This window comes from Mustela nigripes, chromosome 2, assembly GCF_022355385.1.
Source record: "Mustela nigripes isolate SB6536 chromosome 2, MUSNIG.SB6536, whole genome shotgun sequence".
Classification (NCBI taxonomy): Eukaryota; Metazoa; Chordata; class Mammalia; order Carnivora; family Mustelidae; genus Mustela; species Mustela nigripes.
The window spans coordinates 212222531-212238539 of record NC_081558.1 but is presented as its reverse complement, the minus strand read 5'-3'; the positions used below and the strand labels follow the sequence as shown (position 1 = coordinate 212238539).

General features: G+C 39.2%; 1 protein-coding gene across 2 annotated transcripts in view; it reads left to right on the top strand.

The window, feature by feature from the left end:
• Window positions 1-4663: 4663 nt before the first annotated feature.
• KCNJ6 (potassium inwardly rectifying channel subfamily J member 6) overlaps window positions 4664-16009 on the top strand; it is a 263926-nt gene continuing 252580 nt past the window's right edge. The window contains exon 1 of one of the 2 annotated variants that reach the window (XM_059392349.1): window positions 4664-5211. The gene's annotated coding sequence lies outside the window, so the exon portion shown is untranslated. Of the gene's footprint in view, window positions 5212-7390; window positions 7556-16009 lie in introns of those variants that run through there. The other variant, XM_059392350.1, reaches the window with a different exon arrangement.

Here is a 16009-nt window from a genome sequence, read left to right as displayed (position 1 = left end):
TAAATCTTCCTTGCCCAGTCATGCCCTTCCCAGATAGCTCATATCCAGGGACCAATCAGGTCAGGGCTATCTTGGCTTAATACAGGACAATTCTAATAGTTCATTTTATCTTTGGAGCTCTCTATGGGATGTGCCAAGACTGAGATCAGCCCTGCTTCTCACCCATACTTTCTTACTTTTCTTCCATAGGTGTTGATCTCATGGACATAACATTCTAAGAAACATCCCTAAAAATATCCAGCACACTAGTCCATTTCAGAGTCTGCTTCCCAAAGAGCCCATCTGCAAACACCATTTTACAGATGAGATGATAAAGCAGAAATCCCCTGGCTACACCATCGCTCGGCATGAACGCTGGGGGATCAAGAGATCTTAAATAGATAAATCTTGCTTAAGACACCAAAGCTGATCTGGAATTTAGAACAGGACTCTGGGAGTTATCTCTAGGGGAAAAGGCTGGGAAGGCCCTGTTGGGGGAGCCATGGAAGCCTGTGGAAGCTGGCCTGGAGTCCAACATCTATGGAGGAAAAACAAGGCCCAGGTCTGCTTGGTGTCCAGCGCGACTACAGATGACACACAGTTGCAGTAGCATACAAAAGAAGGAACTTTATTTCATTCTCTCCAACTCATAGCCTCTTTGCTAAGAGTGTCAGTTAAAATAAAAACAAAAACCTAAAACAAAGAATCTGGGCATTTTAGCACATGGTTAACTACAGAAAAAAAAGCATCTTACAAATCTAAGTCCTTTATTTTGGCCTGCAATGTTTATGTTGCCCATATTTTATGTTAATCCAAATTATTTCCAGTAAGAGGTACAGGAAGACTAATTTACGCAATTGTTTATAATCATCACCTCCTGTGGTCTTTTGAAATATTATATTTGAGGCTATTATGACTTTCTTAAATTGTATTTTAATGAATTCCTTGGAGGGACACTTTGATTAAAAAGCATGATACCTACTAAATGATGAACTAATAAAACATTCTATAAGAAAGAATTTATCAAATGAGCCTTTAGATTGGACTCATTTATCAAGCCACAGAACAAAAATGAAAATGCGTAATTTTAAAATGCTTACAAGCACTTATAATTTAAGATTAGTAGAGATAGTGAACGGAATTCCAAAGTAAGGGACGGAAAGTAACTGTCGGAAATGTGCAGGAGATGAAAGTCTATCAAAGAAAGAGAAGAAATAATTGAACAATTGGAGGTTGAAAGTGCTAAAGATCAGCATGAAAATCCCTCAGAATTAAAACCATCTAAAAACAAGTAAAATAAAAAAATAAAAATAAAACCATCTGAAACTCCTTTCTTAGCAAAAGCACTTAATTTCTTACACCTGGATATATTTATCAAACATGTATCTCCACAGGAGTGCCTGGGTGGCTCAGCTGGTTGAGCATCAGACTCTTGATTTCGGCTCGTGTCATGATCTTGGGGTCATGGGATCAAGTCCTGTGACAGGCTCCATGCTCTGCAGAGCTTCTATCTCTCTCCCTCTGCTCCTTGCCCCTGCTCTCTCTTGATCCAATAAATAAATAAATAATCTTAAAAAAAAGAGAGAGAGAGAATGTGTCTCCACAAATGGAGGGTTGCTGGAGGGTAAGTGTGTGGGTGATGGGCTAAATGGGTGATGGGTGTTGTGATAAGTTACATGTAACTGGGTGTTATTATAAGTAATGAATCACTAAGTCCTACTCCCAAAATCAATACTATGTTACATGTTACCAAACTAGAATTTAAATTAAAACTTGAACAGCAACAACAACAACAAAAAAGAATGTATTTCTAAACAAAATAAAACAAACAACAATAAAAAGTATGTTTCTCAAAATTTACCATCAAAATCCAAGAAGGAAAGACAGTAGCTCTTTCTGGATATGCCCTCAATAAGAAACATGGATGGAATCAACCTAGTCCATTGGAAGCAGAGCTTTAGAACAGAATAATTCTTAAATTTGTTTCTTGGTACTCTTTAAATCAAATATTCCTTTATAGTTAAAATAAATTATTTAGATATTATACTCCTTTCTCTGTACTTTAAAGATGATTTTAGTGTTGGTTTCGTGGGTGAAGGGATAGGTGGGTGGAGGAATCAGAGGAAGAGGAACGGTCACCCACAGCAGGCTAAAGGCTTCAACATCCAACGAGCAACAGACTTTAGACAAAGCAAGACAAGACAGAGACCAGAAACCACCACCCAGCACCCGGGCTGACAGGACGGGGGTCAGTCTGTCCAAAGCTGGGTCAGATCTACATGGGTGAGGGAGCTAGACTGGGTTGTCAATTGCCACAATCAATAGTGAAGAAAAACAAGATTATACACAGCACATGACACCCAGTTGGGATATTTCAGTTTGTCAACTCTGCTAGCCCCTGTTACAGTCTGATGTGTCAGGGAGACTCCAACCTTGTCCGTATAGAAGAGTCGATCACCATCTTGGTCAGTTTTGGAGTACTGACCTACCTAGAGGCAGGAGAAGCTAAGGCTTAGAAGCCCCCCTTGGTACCCACCCAACACTCCCCCACCCTGAGGTCTTGGCTTCATCCAAAATCATAAAATAGACTTTTAAGTGAGATTCCAGACATGCTGAACACAGTGTAGCCTGACAGACAGGGCTCTTGGAAGCTCAGAGCAGCTGCAACATGTGGCTGGGAAGGACAGCTTGCCTGATTTCCAGATGCCACCGAGACTCCTCTCAGTTAATAGCAGTGACTTAGTTAACACCAGTTAACACCAGTGACCAGTGACTTAGTTAACATCAGTCACTGCCTGAGATCTCTCAGGAATAAATGAATTCAGTTAAACCTACTGCTCTTCTCTTTGGCTTTGGTCAACCCCCCACCCCTTGTCAGGCTAGTATGATCTGCCTCATTCAACACAAGCTCTTGCCCACGTGCAACCCACAGCACTCTAGCCAGTTTTAAATTAAGGGAGAAAAAGGGGTTATTATTCTCTCTGGACTTACCTACTTAGTCTGAGGTGCTGTAAGAAATAAATCTTGAGATAGCCTTCTGTTGGTAGAAATGTATCTAGTCAAAATTAGCAGGCGTATCCAGAGCATCTCCCCGGATAAAGAGAATGCTATTTAGGCAACTAGAGTCAGTGTGAGCTGTTCCTTTAATGCTGGAAGGCTGTTTCCACCGAAATCCTGCTTCTTCCATACTTGCTTGGGGATTCCTCAGGGACTGTGGAGTCCCACTCTAAGACAATGACTAGAGCACTATGGAGCATAAAAATCACATATTAACCATCCTAATAAGGAAGTAAGGGCAAGTGAGATCACAACCTCTCAGGGAAAATCAGCAACAAATACAGGCTCACAGGCTGCGTGCCCGGTTGGCATGGTTGATTTGTGTATAGCCGTCGGTGCAAATTAAGGCAAACACCTCTCCACACCCAAGTCATTTTTAGAAAGCAGACAGCATTCTTGAAGGGCTGAATTGCTGTGTAACTACAATGCATAAATGTAGAATACAATGATCTTGGAAATAAGAGGTCTTGACCAACCCTTCTCTGGAATAGGGTCATCTTGGAGATAGAAATTCTGTGTCTTATGAGAGGAAAACCACTTTATAAAGTGGCAAAAGAAGAGCCAGATACGAAACTGTTGTTAAAAATATTACTAGTCAGTGTTACTCGTTGCTCTTAAAATTTAATTGTCAATCGATTTATTCTCAGAGAAAAGATGGCATAAGAATGGAGCTTACAGAGATAGAAGCAAGTTGTGGAAAAGCGTTGGAAACGTGGAAATACTGTTTGCGATGACCATAAGAAAAAGAGGGTGTGCAGAGGGGAGCTATGTGAGGTGATCTCTGGAATAACAATACAAAACAAGTTAAAAATCAAGGGACAGGATCGAGCAGGCAATTACCCAAATCCTGACAAAATTAACTTGAAAGGCAAGCTGGGTTATGCATGAAAAAGGTCAGTGTCTCCTTCTTTGTTTCCAGTGCCCCCGAGAAACATCGGGGCGGGGTGGGATGGAGCAGCGGCGGCGCCCCCAGCTGCTGTGGACAGCACGGACTGAACGAAGCAGCGGGCTGGGCTTCCTCGGGATCCACCGGATCCCGACCCCTCTGCGGGGCGCGGCCCCTCACCCGCCACCCCGCCCCAGGGGCTCGCGGCGCCCCCTCCTGGGCACGCGCACACTGCGCGCTCCAGCTCCTGAGTCCAGGCTGACTCGGTAATTTCAGCCCAAGGGAGACAGAGGCAAGACCCTTTTTCTGGTGTTTTCACGAAACCTGAAAGATGGAGCCCCTCCGAGCAGCAGACACAAAGTGATCCCGGAGCTTCGGCTCTTGACTGCTGTCCAGGCTCTTCTCCGGGAATAACTTACTTAGTGGCAGAGGAGGAAAGGTGGGAACGGAGGCTAACCCCAAAGTCCCCGAGCGTGGAGTGCCCCGACATCTCCAGCTTCATTTTGGAGGGGTGGGGTTTGGTTCGGTCGCCTCCTCTCCGGCTCGGGTTTGGGAAGGGGCCCGTGAAGTATCCCCGACCTCCGCCCCAACCCGGGGAGGGGTATGCGCGGTGGGTGGGCGTCTCCTGACCTCGCGCTCCTCCCCTCCGTGTCCCTGCCCCCCGCCTCTCCCGAACACACTGTGCGGCCGCTTTCCTCCAGCACGCGGCGCTGCGCTCGCTTTTATCCGCGGAGCCGCGCGGGTTCGTGCGCGGCCAGCGGGGCTCAGCCCGTCCGCTGGAATTGAGGAGCATTCATTGAATCTGCGGCTTTCATGACGTCTCTCTGCGTGGCCCATCACTTTTCTCCCAGCCGGGATTTTTTTTTTTTTTTTCCGCCACTCTTGCTTTTTTCAAACCCTTCCCTCCACCGGTCTGCCGCCCGCGTCCCTGTCCGACGCACACCCCTCCGCCCCTCCTGTGACCCCGCGCCCAGCCCTCCTCTCGGTTCGTGGCCAGAGGGAGCCAGTTCGCAGACGGCCGCACCTGGCCGGAGAGGTTGGGCGGGTGGAGGGGTGGGGATCCGCGGGAACCGGGAAGCCAGACCCAGAGCTGGGTGCACCGCCAGGAGAATGGAGACTCCTAACAGCCTCCCGGGGCTGATGTGAAATTTGACCATCTGATTCCAGCTTGTCTTTCCTTTTCTTTTTTTATTTTCTCCCCTCACCATCCATCGTGTACTCAATTATCAAATCTTGCTCCGTTCCAAGAGGAGATCATGATTGAGTGAAACCACCCTGTCCGCAGCAAGGTAAGCGGTGCGCTGAGTTGCTCGAAGGCAAGAAGCTGGCACAATCTGGGCAAAACGTTCCGTGCCCTCGGGTCTCCACCTCCCCCTCCCCGTCTCCGTGGCTGCATGCTTCACGCTGATGAGAAACATGATGCCCAAGTCAAGGGAAAGGCGAGAGAGAAGCCGGTTACATAACGGAAGGGAAATCTGTTTCATAGGGTTTTCATTAGCAACTGAAAACTCGCAAGGGGGGCGGGGAGAGGAGGGGGTCTGCATGCCCCGGGCTCAGAGAAACCCAGGCAGTCATTGCAGGCATCATTTCAACATACGTTGGCAAAGAAGAAATGCACTGATTAACTGGTAGGGGCGGCTTGCGGTGTAGTCATTTACAGTTAGGAAAAGCCCATTGTCTTTATGAAAAGCTGTATCCTTGTTCTTTGCATAGAGGAGAGAGACGGAGACGGAGACAGAGAACATGAGAAGGAGGAAAAGGAAAAGTGAGGGGTGGGAAGAAACCGGCAGAAAATGGGAAACAATAACTTCTAACTGTTGTCTATCAGTAAAACCAAGGATGTGATATGATGGCTACAAACAGTGACTAGGAAGCTCTCCCTAGAAGTAAACTGAATTGTTTTGTAACTGGAAGGGGAAAGAAACCTTCAGATAAAATGAGATGTTTATGGCATTTAGAGGGTTAGACTAATCCGCTGACTTGCTTTCTCCTGGGTATATATTCATGTGCATGAAGACATTAAGCCTGAATTAGTTTTTTTAACAGAAATAACATTAGTATTTCCCAACCCCAATAAAACCTTGGGTCAATCCACAGGTATATCTTTTGTACCAACCTCAATATGGAGAGATGCTTAAGGAGGAAACATGGTAATAGGAACAGCCACAGATATGGGGTGAGGTTGATGGAGAAACAAAATACCAGAATTTTCCAAAGAATCCCGCCTCCACTCCCAAAAAAGGAAGAGAGAGAGAAGGGGGGGGGGGAAACTCCTGTGTTTAGGAGTTGGAAATTCATTATATGTTTAGAGGGTCTCCTGCTTGCTTTTATCCAAAGTCTGATGGTTCGGGGGAGCCTCCACCATATAGGTTGTAATATCACATCCCTACTAGCTCCTCACCCTGCCTACTTTTCTTTTGCTGAAAAACAGAGGAGTGGGATACCCAGGAGCTGATTAGAAAGAAAAAGGGGCTTGCTGTAGTCAGGGCATAGATAACTAAGCTTCGCCCATTTTGCCTGGAGAAAGAAAGAGCTGAGTCTCCATGGCGACCCAGGTGGGAGGGAAGAAGGCAGCTCCAATTACAACAAAAAACATTGGACAAAACTTTCGCAGCCTCAGGCGAAGAAATAAGCCAGTCAGGTATTCTGTGGAGGGTCCCAGGGTATCAGTAGTGCCCAAGTTCCTGCTCGCGACCCTCAAGGGGGCTTCGAGAACTGCCCCGCACCCTTAAACCTCCCAAAGTTGTCCAGAGGCCACGGAGATGGTTCAGGCAGCAGGTTTCGGATTCAGCACCAAGGCCAGAGCACAAGCGCTAGGTTTCCCACCTTCCCGTTGATTACCCCTGCGAATGTTATTAGTTCCTTTGGTGACTGAAGCGATCACTTTCTGTAAATGAACGGTTCTCTTGCCCGTGCAGAATCTGGATATCTGATTATCCACGGAATTGCGTGGGACAGAGAAGCTTGCAAATCATCCATTTCACGCATGGCGGTGCATCAGAGTAACTATTCAAAACGAAGAACACTGAAGCAGCAAAAGATCCAAGTTGAACTGAGAATGGAGAATGATCCTGTCCTCAGGGAAGCAAAGGGGTGCGGTGCACCCACGCACACGCGTACACACACACACACACACACACACACACACACACACACACCAGACCAGTCTCTAATGAGAGTTGTCTAGTTTCAGCCAAGTCCCTTTGGTTTCAAAAGCATCCATTCATTTCTTACCCTCTCACTGTCCTCTGTACTTTTTGTCGGGCTTAGATGACAGAAAGACTGTGGGAGCATCCTGTCAGTGAGACAGCAGTTAACCAAATCCTTTTGAGGGGTCCTGAGATCCTGGAGGGCAGAGAAATAAAATACTCTTAGTCCAGACCTGACAGACTTTCTAAAAGAACTGATGAGCTCCAGGGAAGGGAAGAGAGTATGTTAGTAGGTGAGAAGCAGTAACTGTATCTTTAAGGCAGCATGTGAGTAGGGCAGCTACATTTCCAAGGTTGTAGGGCGTAGGAAACTGGGAGAGGAGACCGAGTCACTTCTCTTAATAGAAACAAGGAAGAAACTGTGCAAGAGGGGAGGATTTATTATAACTCAAGTTCTGTTTCAGCATTCATTGAGAGAAAACAGGTAAGTCTCTCTCGCCATTCTGCCTTCACCTGGGGCAAAGCTGGTCTCTGTCCTGCTGTCCTCATCTTTGGTCTTAAATCCTCAGACCCCTCCAATACAGATGAGGAAAAATAATGGAGGAAGGTGCAGTCACATTTCTAATAGACTGTTTTTGTGAATAGCATCCAGGTTTTACAAGGTATGGTTTGAATTTCAGAGCCCAGTCAAAGTTTGACAACTGGTTGGAGATACTGAGTACCTTTACAATACACTGGGTTGCTTTTCTCTTTTGAGGATGCACTTATGTGTGTGTGTGTGTGTATTTGTGTGTGTTTAGTCTTGAGCTGGTTCTGCTTTGTTCTCTCCAAATGAGAGCAATCCTGGTTTTCTTTGCTGGCTTTTGCAACTGGCTGTGCCATTGCTTTCTAAAGGTGATATGCACAGAGCACTCAGGACTTGGTTAAAGCAGTGTGCTTATACCTTCCAGTTTTTGTTTTTTGTCGTTTGTTTTTCATGATCTCTATTGAAGGCAGAAGCAATCTATTCCAAACCTGGTTAAAAGACGAGATGTTACACTATTTCTTCCATTTCAGTTCCTGATGGATATTGATAAGTTTATCCGTGATGTAATTTATTAAAAGAGTTGCTATCTAAAGTAGAGAGAAATGGTGCATGGAGTACTGTTAGGACTTGAAGCAACTATACCTTGGCTTTTCTCCATCTCATATTATCAGCAGAAGAGAAGTAGAGATTAGTTATGAAGATAAAGCCATATAAGAATATAGGTCATTCCATTAAAAAGATCATTTATCATGTATTTGTGAGTTCTAAAGCTCAATTTCTCTCATGAATTAAAAAAAAAAGATGGGAATATAAATGATCTAGGTATAGATCATTTATACTGGTAGATTCTGTGTTCTGGTAGATTCTATGTTCATATATTCGGTGCTAATTTTTCAAACTAGGACTTGCTTTCTTCTTCTTCTTGGGGGGCTAATTGCTAAGCAAAGCATCATTATGCCCTAATGGCAGTCAATGGCATACTCCAAAATAATTAGTCTACCCATTTCAAGTAAGATTTGTTAAGGAGACTTAAAATTAATCCCTGTGCACTGGGAACCTTTTTATAATATTTTAAAAATAATTTTGACACCTAACCCTGGTATTTCCTAAGCATTGGTAAATAAGGTATATTAACTTTTATGACCCAGGTCTTTATTTAATACATAGGACTTATTATAGGCTATTTCCTTTGAGTATAAAGAAATGTTTTAATTCACTCTCAAATTTCCCCCCATCTTACAAACTATATCTGCTTTAAAGGATAAAAGAAAATAAAACATCAGAAGAGCTGTTTAATAAGCAATAGAAACAAATTTATTGGCAATTAAAAATAAATAATATGCTCTTATTGAAGCTTAACCCCATTCACTGATTTTCATAGGTAGAAAGTGCTGCTTTTTTCAAAGGTTGAATCTTGGTTTTGTGAATCTTCATGGAATTAAGATAAAGCCTCCTTATCAATATGGGCAAGTAGGCAAGGTGAAGCCCTTTTTCAATAACTCTTACAAATGATATGTAAGAATATGTAGATTAATAAGGGAAAGAGACCAGAGAGCATCAGAACAAGGGGAAGGAAGCTAGGGGGAAAGGCTAGCATTTAAGGCTACTATATTTTTACCAGCATGAAAGTAATGACACTTCTGAAACCAAGGGTTTTTTTGTTTGTTTTTTAACTCATTGTAATAGGACTTCAAGGCTCGTGGAACTGAGATGTTTAAATGTAAACAACTTTGGATTTATAGCTCATTGAGATGGCATTTATTGTTTCTTTCCTTTATTTCAAATGTCATTTTAAATATCAAAGGAGAATTGATTCACTCTGGATTTTTTCAGAATTATTAAATTTAATATCAATTAAAGGGAAATTGGTAGTTAAGTTGAAAAATCATCAAGATACTTGTCAAATTAAAGTTTTCTTTTTAGTTGTAGTTTGAGTGTTCAGGGAGATAAAAAAATAAAATACAACCATATGGGATAATACATTTTATAATGTATATTAAATAATTAGCTCTAGAAATAATTAACATCCTTAAACAAAGAAAAGATCATCATAAGTATAGTTAGTGCTCTAATGATACTCTGATAAAGTACTAGAATATATACATACTTGATATCATTTTATTAGCACTAATTAATAACACAAAGTTATTTCTCTCAAATAAAGAAGGACAATGTCATCTTCTGTTTTCTGAGGGGTAATTGATGTATAATATTGTATTAGCTTCAGGCATACAACATAGTTACTTGACATTTGTATACACTGTGAACTGATCATCACAGTAAGTTCACTTACCAACTATGAACCTACAAAATTAATACAATATTATGATTATATTCCCCATGCTGTATATTATACAACCACGACTTACTTATTTTATAAGTGGAAGTTTTATTTCTTAATCCTGTTCAGCCAGTTCATTCCTACAAACCATCCCCACCCCCTGCAACCACCAATCTATTGTCTGTATCTGTGTGACAAGGTTTTGTTGGTTTTGTTTTGTAGATTCTGCATGCAGTATTTGTTTTTCTGTGTCTGACATATTTTGCTTGCAAAATACACTGATGACCCATCCATGTTGTTGCAAATGATAAGATTTCATTCTTTTTTGTGGCTAGGTAATATTCCATTGTAAATATACACCACATTTTCTTTATTCATTCATTTATCAGTAGACACTTAGGTTGTTTCCCTATCTTGGCTTTTGGAAATAATGTTGCAGAGAACAAAAGGGTACATATGTCTTTTAAAATTAAAGTTTTGGATTTTTCAAATAGGTATCCAGTAGTAGAATTGCTGGGTCTTATAGTGGTTCTATTTTTTATTTTTTGAGAAAGCTCTGTACTGTTTTCCACAGTGGTTGTGCCAATTTTTGTTCCCACAACAGAGCTCAAGAGTTCCCTTTTCTCCACATTCTCACCAACACTAATTATTTCTTGTCTTAATCATATTAGACATTTTGATTTGGCATGTGGTCTTTATTTGCATTTTCCTGATGATTAGTGATGCTGACCACCTCTTCTTGTGCATGTTGGCCATCTGTATGTCTTCTTTGGAAAAAAGTCTATTCAGATTTTCTGCTCATTTTTTAACCAGATGATTTTCGTTATTGAGTTATATAACTTTTTAAATACATTTTGGATATTAACCTCTTATTGAATAGGTGACTTGCAAATATCTTCTCCCATTCAGTAGGTTGCCTTTTCATTTTGTTGAAGGTTTCCTTCACTGTGCATAAGCTTTTTAGTTTGATACAGTCTCATTGCTTATTTTTGGTTTTGTTTCCCTTGCTTTTGGAGACAGATCTAAAAAACATTGCTAAGACCAATGTCAAGAAGCTTACTGTCAATGTTTTCTAGAAGTCTTATGGTTTCGTGTCTTAAATTCAAGTTTTTAATCCAATTTGAGTTGATTTTTATATATGTTGTAAGATAGTGGTCCAGTTTCATTCTTTTGCATGTAGCTGTAGCTCTTCAATTTTCCCAACACTTCATTGAAGAGACTGTCCATTCTCCATTCTATATTCTTGCCTCTTTTCTTACAAATTGACCACTGATGTGAGGGCTTATTTCTGGGCTCTCTGTTCTGTTCTTTTGATCTATATGTCTGTTTTTATGCCAATACCACACAGTTTTGATTAATATCAATTTGTAGAACAGTTTGGAATCATGGAGGATGACACCTCTAGCTTTGTTCTTCTTTCCCAACATAGTCTAGAATTATTTGTTTTAGTTCTATAAAAAATGTCATTAGACTTTTGATAGGGATTGCATTGAATTTGTAGATTGCTCTGGTTATTGAACATCTTAACATATTAATTCCTCCAACTTATAGGCATGGAATATCTATTTATTTATTCATTTATTTATTTATGTCTTTTTTATTTATTCTTTTATTTATTTTTAAATTTTTATTTAAATTCCAGTTAGTTAACATACAGTGTAATATTAGTTTCGGGTGTACAATATAGTGATTCAATAAGTCCATACAACACTCAGTGCTCAGTATACCAAAGGCCCTTGTTAATCCCCATCCCCTAATTTCATCCATCCCCCCACCCACTTCCCCTCTGGTAACTATTAGTTTGCTTTATATAATCGAGAGTCTGTTTCTTCGTTTGCCTCTCTCTTTTTTCTTCCCTTTGCTCATTTGTTTTGTTTCTTAAATCCACATTTGAGTGAAATCATATGGTATTTATCTTTCTCTGGCTTATTTTACTTAGCATAATACTGTCTAGCTCCATCCATGCTGTTGCAAATGGCAATATTTCATTTTTTATGGCTGAGTAATATTCCATTGTATATAGAAAGCACATCTTCTTTATCCACTCATCAATTGATGGACATTTAATCTGTTTCCGTAATTTGGCTATTGCGGATAATGCTGCTATAATCATTGATATACATATATCCCTTTGAGTTAGTGCTTTCTTTTTAGGTCATTTTTTAAATTTTTTTAATTTTTGTTGTGTTATGTTACTCACAATACAATGCATCTTTAGTTTTTGATGTAGTGTTCCAAGATTCATTGTTTACCTATAACACACAGTGCTCCATGCAATACATGCCCTCCTAAATATCCACCATCAGACTCACCTATCTCTCCATCCCACACCCCTCTAAAACCCTCTGTTTGTTTCTTTGAGTCCATAGTGTCTTATGGTATGTCTCACCTTCTGAATTCCCCTCTTTCACTTTTCCTTTCTTTCTCCTTATGTCCTCCATGTTGTTCCTTATGTTCCAGAAAAAGGAAATCTTATGATAATTGACTTTCTCTGCTTGACTTATTTCATCCTCCAGTCCCATCCATGTTGATGCCAAAGTTGGGTATTCATCCTTTTTGATGGCTGAGTGATATTTCATTGTATATATGGACCACATCTTCTTTATCCATTCGTCTTGGATCTTTCCACAGTTTGGCTATTGTGGACATTCCTGCTATGAATATTGGGGTACTTATGGCCTTTATTTACACTATATTTGTATCTTTGAGGTAGATACCCAGAACTGCAATTGCCAGGTCAGAGGATAGCTCTATTTTTAATTTTTGGAGGACTCTCCACACTGTTTTCCGGAGTGGCTGCACCAACTTGCATTCCCACCAACAGTTTAAGAGGGTTCCCCTTTCTCCACATCCTCTCCAACATTTCTTGTTTCCTGTCTTGTTAATCTTTGCTATTCTAACTAGTGTAAGGTGTTATCTCAATATGGTTTTGATTTTAATTTCTCTGATGGCTAATGATAATGAATATTTTTTCATAGGTCTGTTAGCCATTTGTATGTCTTCATTGGAGAAGTGCAGGCTCATGTCTTTCATCAGTGTCTTATAGCTTTCAGTATACAGGTCTTTCACCTTATTAGTTAAGTTTATTTCCAGGGATTTTACTAAGTTGAAGAACATTTCCTCTATACTAACTTTGTTGAGAGTTTTTATCATAGGCAGTTGTTGAATTTCACCAAATGTTTTTTCTGCATTTTTTGAGATGACCATCTGATTTTATCCTTCATTTTGTTAATGTGGTCTATCACACTGATTAATTTGCAGTTGAACCATCCTTGCATCCCTGGAATAAATCCCATTGATCTTGGTGTATGATCCTTTTAATGTATTGTTGACTTTAGTTTGCTCATCTTTTTGAGGATTTTTCATATATATTCATCAGGGATATTGGCCTATAATTTTCTTTTTTTGTAGTGCTCTTCTCTGGTTTAGGTATCAGGGTAACACTGATCTTGCAAAATGAGTTTGGAAGCTTTCTCTCCTCTTCAATTTTTGGGAAGAGTTTGAGGATAGGTATTAAATCTTGTTTGAATGTTTGGTAGAATTCACTAGTGAAACTGTGCTTGTGTTTGTTAGGAGGTTTTTAATTATTGATTTAATCTCCTTACTGGTAATCAGCCTCTTCATATTTTCTATTTCTTCCTATTCAATATTGGAAGATTGTAAATTTCTAGAAATGTATCCATTTCTTCCAAGTTTTTCAATTTATTGGTGTATAATTTTCCATCATAGTCTCTTATGATCCTTAGCATTTCTGTGCTATTGGGTATAACTTCTCTTATATTTCTGACATTATTAATTTGAGCCCTCTCTCTTTTTCTCTTGGTGAATCTAGCTAGAGGCTTGTCAATTTGTTTCTCTTTGTTAAAGAACCAGCTCTTAATTTCACTGATTTTTTAAAATTGTCTTTTAGTCTCTATTCCATTTATTTCCACTCTGATCCTTATTATTTTCTTCCTTCTACAAACTTTAGTCTTTGTTCTTCTTTTATTAGTTCCTGTAGAAGTAAATTTAAATTGCTTGAGATTTTTCTTGCTTCTTGAGATAGGCCTATATTGCTATGAACTTACCTCTTAGAACTGCTTTTGCTGCATCCCATAGGTTTTAATACGGCATATTTCTATTTCCATTTGTTTCCAAGTATTTTTGCATTTCTCCTTTGACATCTTCTATGACCCAGTAGTTCTTCAAAATATATTGTTTAATTTCAGTGTCTTTATAGGTTTTTCAGCTTTCTTATTGTAATTGATTTTTAGTTTCATACCATTGTGGTTGGAAAAAATGATTGATATTATTTCAGTCTTCTTGTATTTATTTAGATTTATTTTTGTAACCTAACATGTGATCTATCCTGGAAAATATTCCATGAGAACTTGAGAAGAAAGTCTATTCTGTAGTTTTTGGATGGAATTGCTCTGTATATATCTATTAAGTCCATTTGGTCTAATGTACCATTTAAGACCAATATTTTCCAAATTATTTTCTGTCTGGATGAGTTATAAGTTCATTGATGTCAATGGAATGCTAAAATTGCTTACTATTGTTGTATTACTGTCAATTTCTACCTTTAGGTCTATTCATCTTTTTTTTAATATGCTTTTATACTCTTAAGTTGGAGATATCTTTATTGATAGATAGCTATCTATTTATCAATAAAGATATCTCCAACTTAAGATATATATATATATATATATATATATATATAGAGAGAGAGAGAGAGAGAGAGATAGTTATATATATATAGTTATATATCTCTATCTATAGATAGATAGATAGATATGTCATAGTGCCTCTCTTTGTCTTTTATATCTTTGTCTGATATAAGTACACCTATACCATCTTTCTTTTCATTTCCATTTCCATGAAGTATCTTTTTTCATCTCTTTGCTTTTAGTCAATGTGCATCCTTACTTCTGAAGTGTATTTCTTATAGGTAACATATAGATATCTTTTTTAATCCCTTCAACCACTTTATGTCTTTTGATTAGAGAATTTAGTCCATTCATATTTAAAGTAATTATTGATAGATATGTACTTATTTCAGTTTTGTCCATTGTTTTCTGGTTGTTTGTAGTTCTTCTCTGTTCCTTTTTTTTCTCTTCCCTTGCGGTTTGATGACTTTCTTGATCATTGTGCTTGGATTCATTTCTCATTTTCTTTTGTGTATTTACTGTAAGTTTTTGGTTTGTGATTACCGTGAAGTTCACATATGTCATGTATGTATAAAATAGTATTTTAAGTTGATAGCAATTTAAATTTGAACACATCTCAAAACTCTATATTTTGACTCTCCTTCTATGTTTTATGTTTTGATGTCACTTTTTATATCTTTTTAAATTTCTGTATCCCTTAAACTATATTGTAGTTTTAGTTAATTTCACTACTTTTTTCTTTTAACTTTTTTAGTCCTTTATGAGTGATTAATCCACTACCTTCACTGTATATCTACCTTTTCCAGTGAGGTTTTTACTTTGTGGGGTTTTTTTTATTATTTATTAGTGCCACGTTTTTTTTTCAGCTTAAAGAATTCCCTTTAATATTTTTATAAGGCTGGTTTAGTAGTGATAAACTCCGTTAGCTTTTGCTTATCTAATAAACTCTCTCTCCTTCAAATCTAAATAAATTTGATATTTCTGTTTCCTCATTTTGTTTGACTGTTTGTTTCTATGTATTAAGCCAAATAACTAACTCTCACAGGCCTGAAGGAGTGGCCATATGGAGATTATAAAGCTTCTTGTTCAACCTTGTTCTAGGTCTTGGCTGTTCCTTGAAACTTTGTGATGGTCTAAGTTGCCTGAGTTATTATTAATATGCCCCTATTCTTGAGGATGCACTGAGATTTGTCAGTGTTCTAAGGGGAAGAATTGTTTAACATCTAGTTTGAAGATAATTGAAAGCCAGATCCCAGGCAGTCCTTTTTACAATATGTAAATATATACAGTTTATGGGAATACAAGCATAATCCCTGTTGGCCTCCAGATCAGGAGATCTGGAAGTCTCCACTGAGCAACAGTTGCAAAAATTGGGCCTTTAGACAAGTGTATAAGCTTTCCAGGAAATCTCTTTGAGCTGTGGGTAAGCTAAGGGAGTTCATGATGGTGGTGTCTCTCTGCTTTTGTTCCCTGGGTATGCTT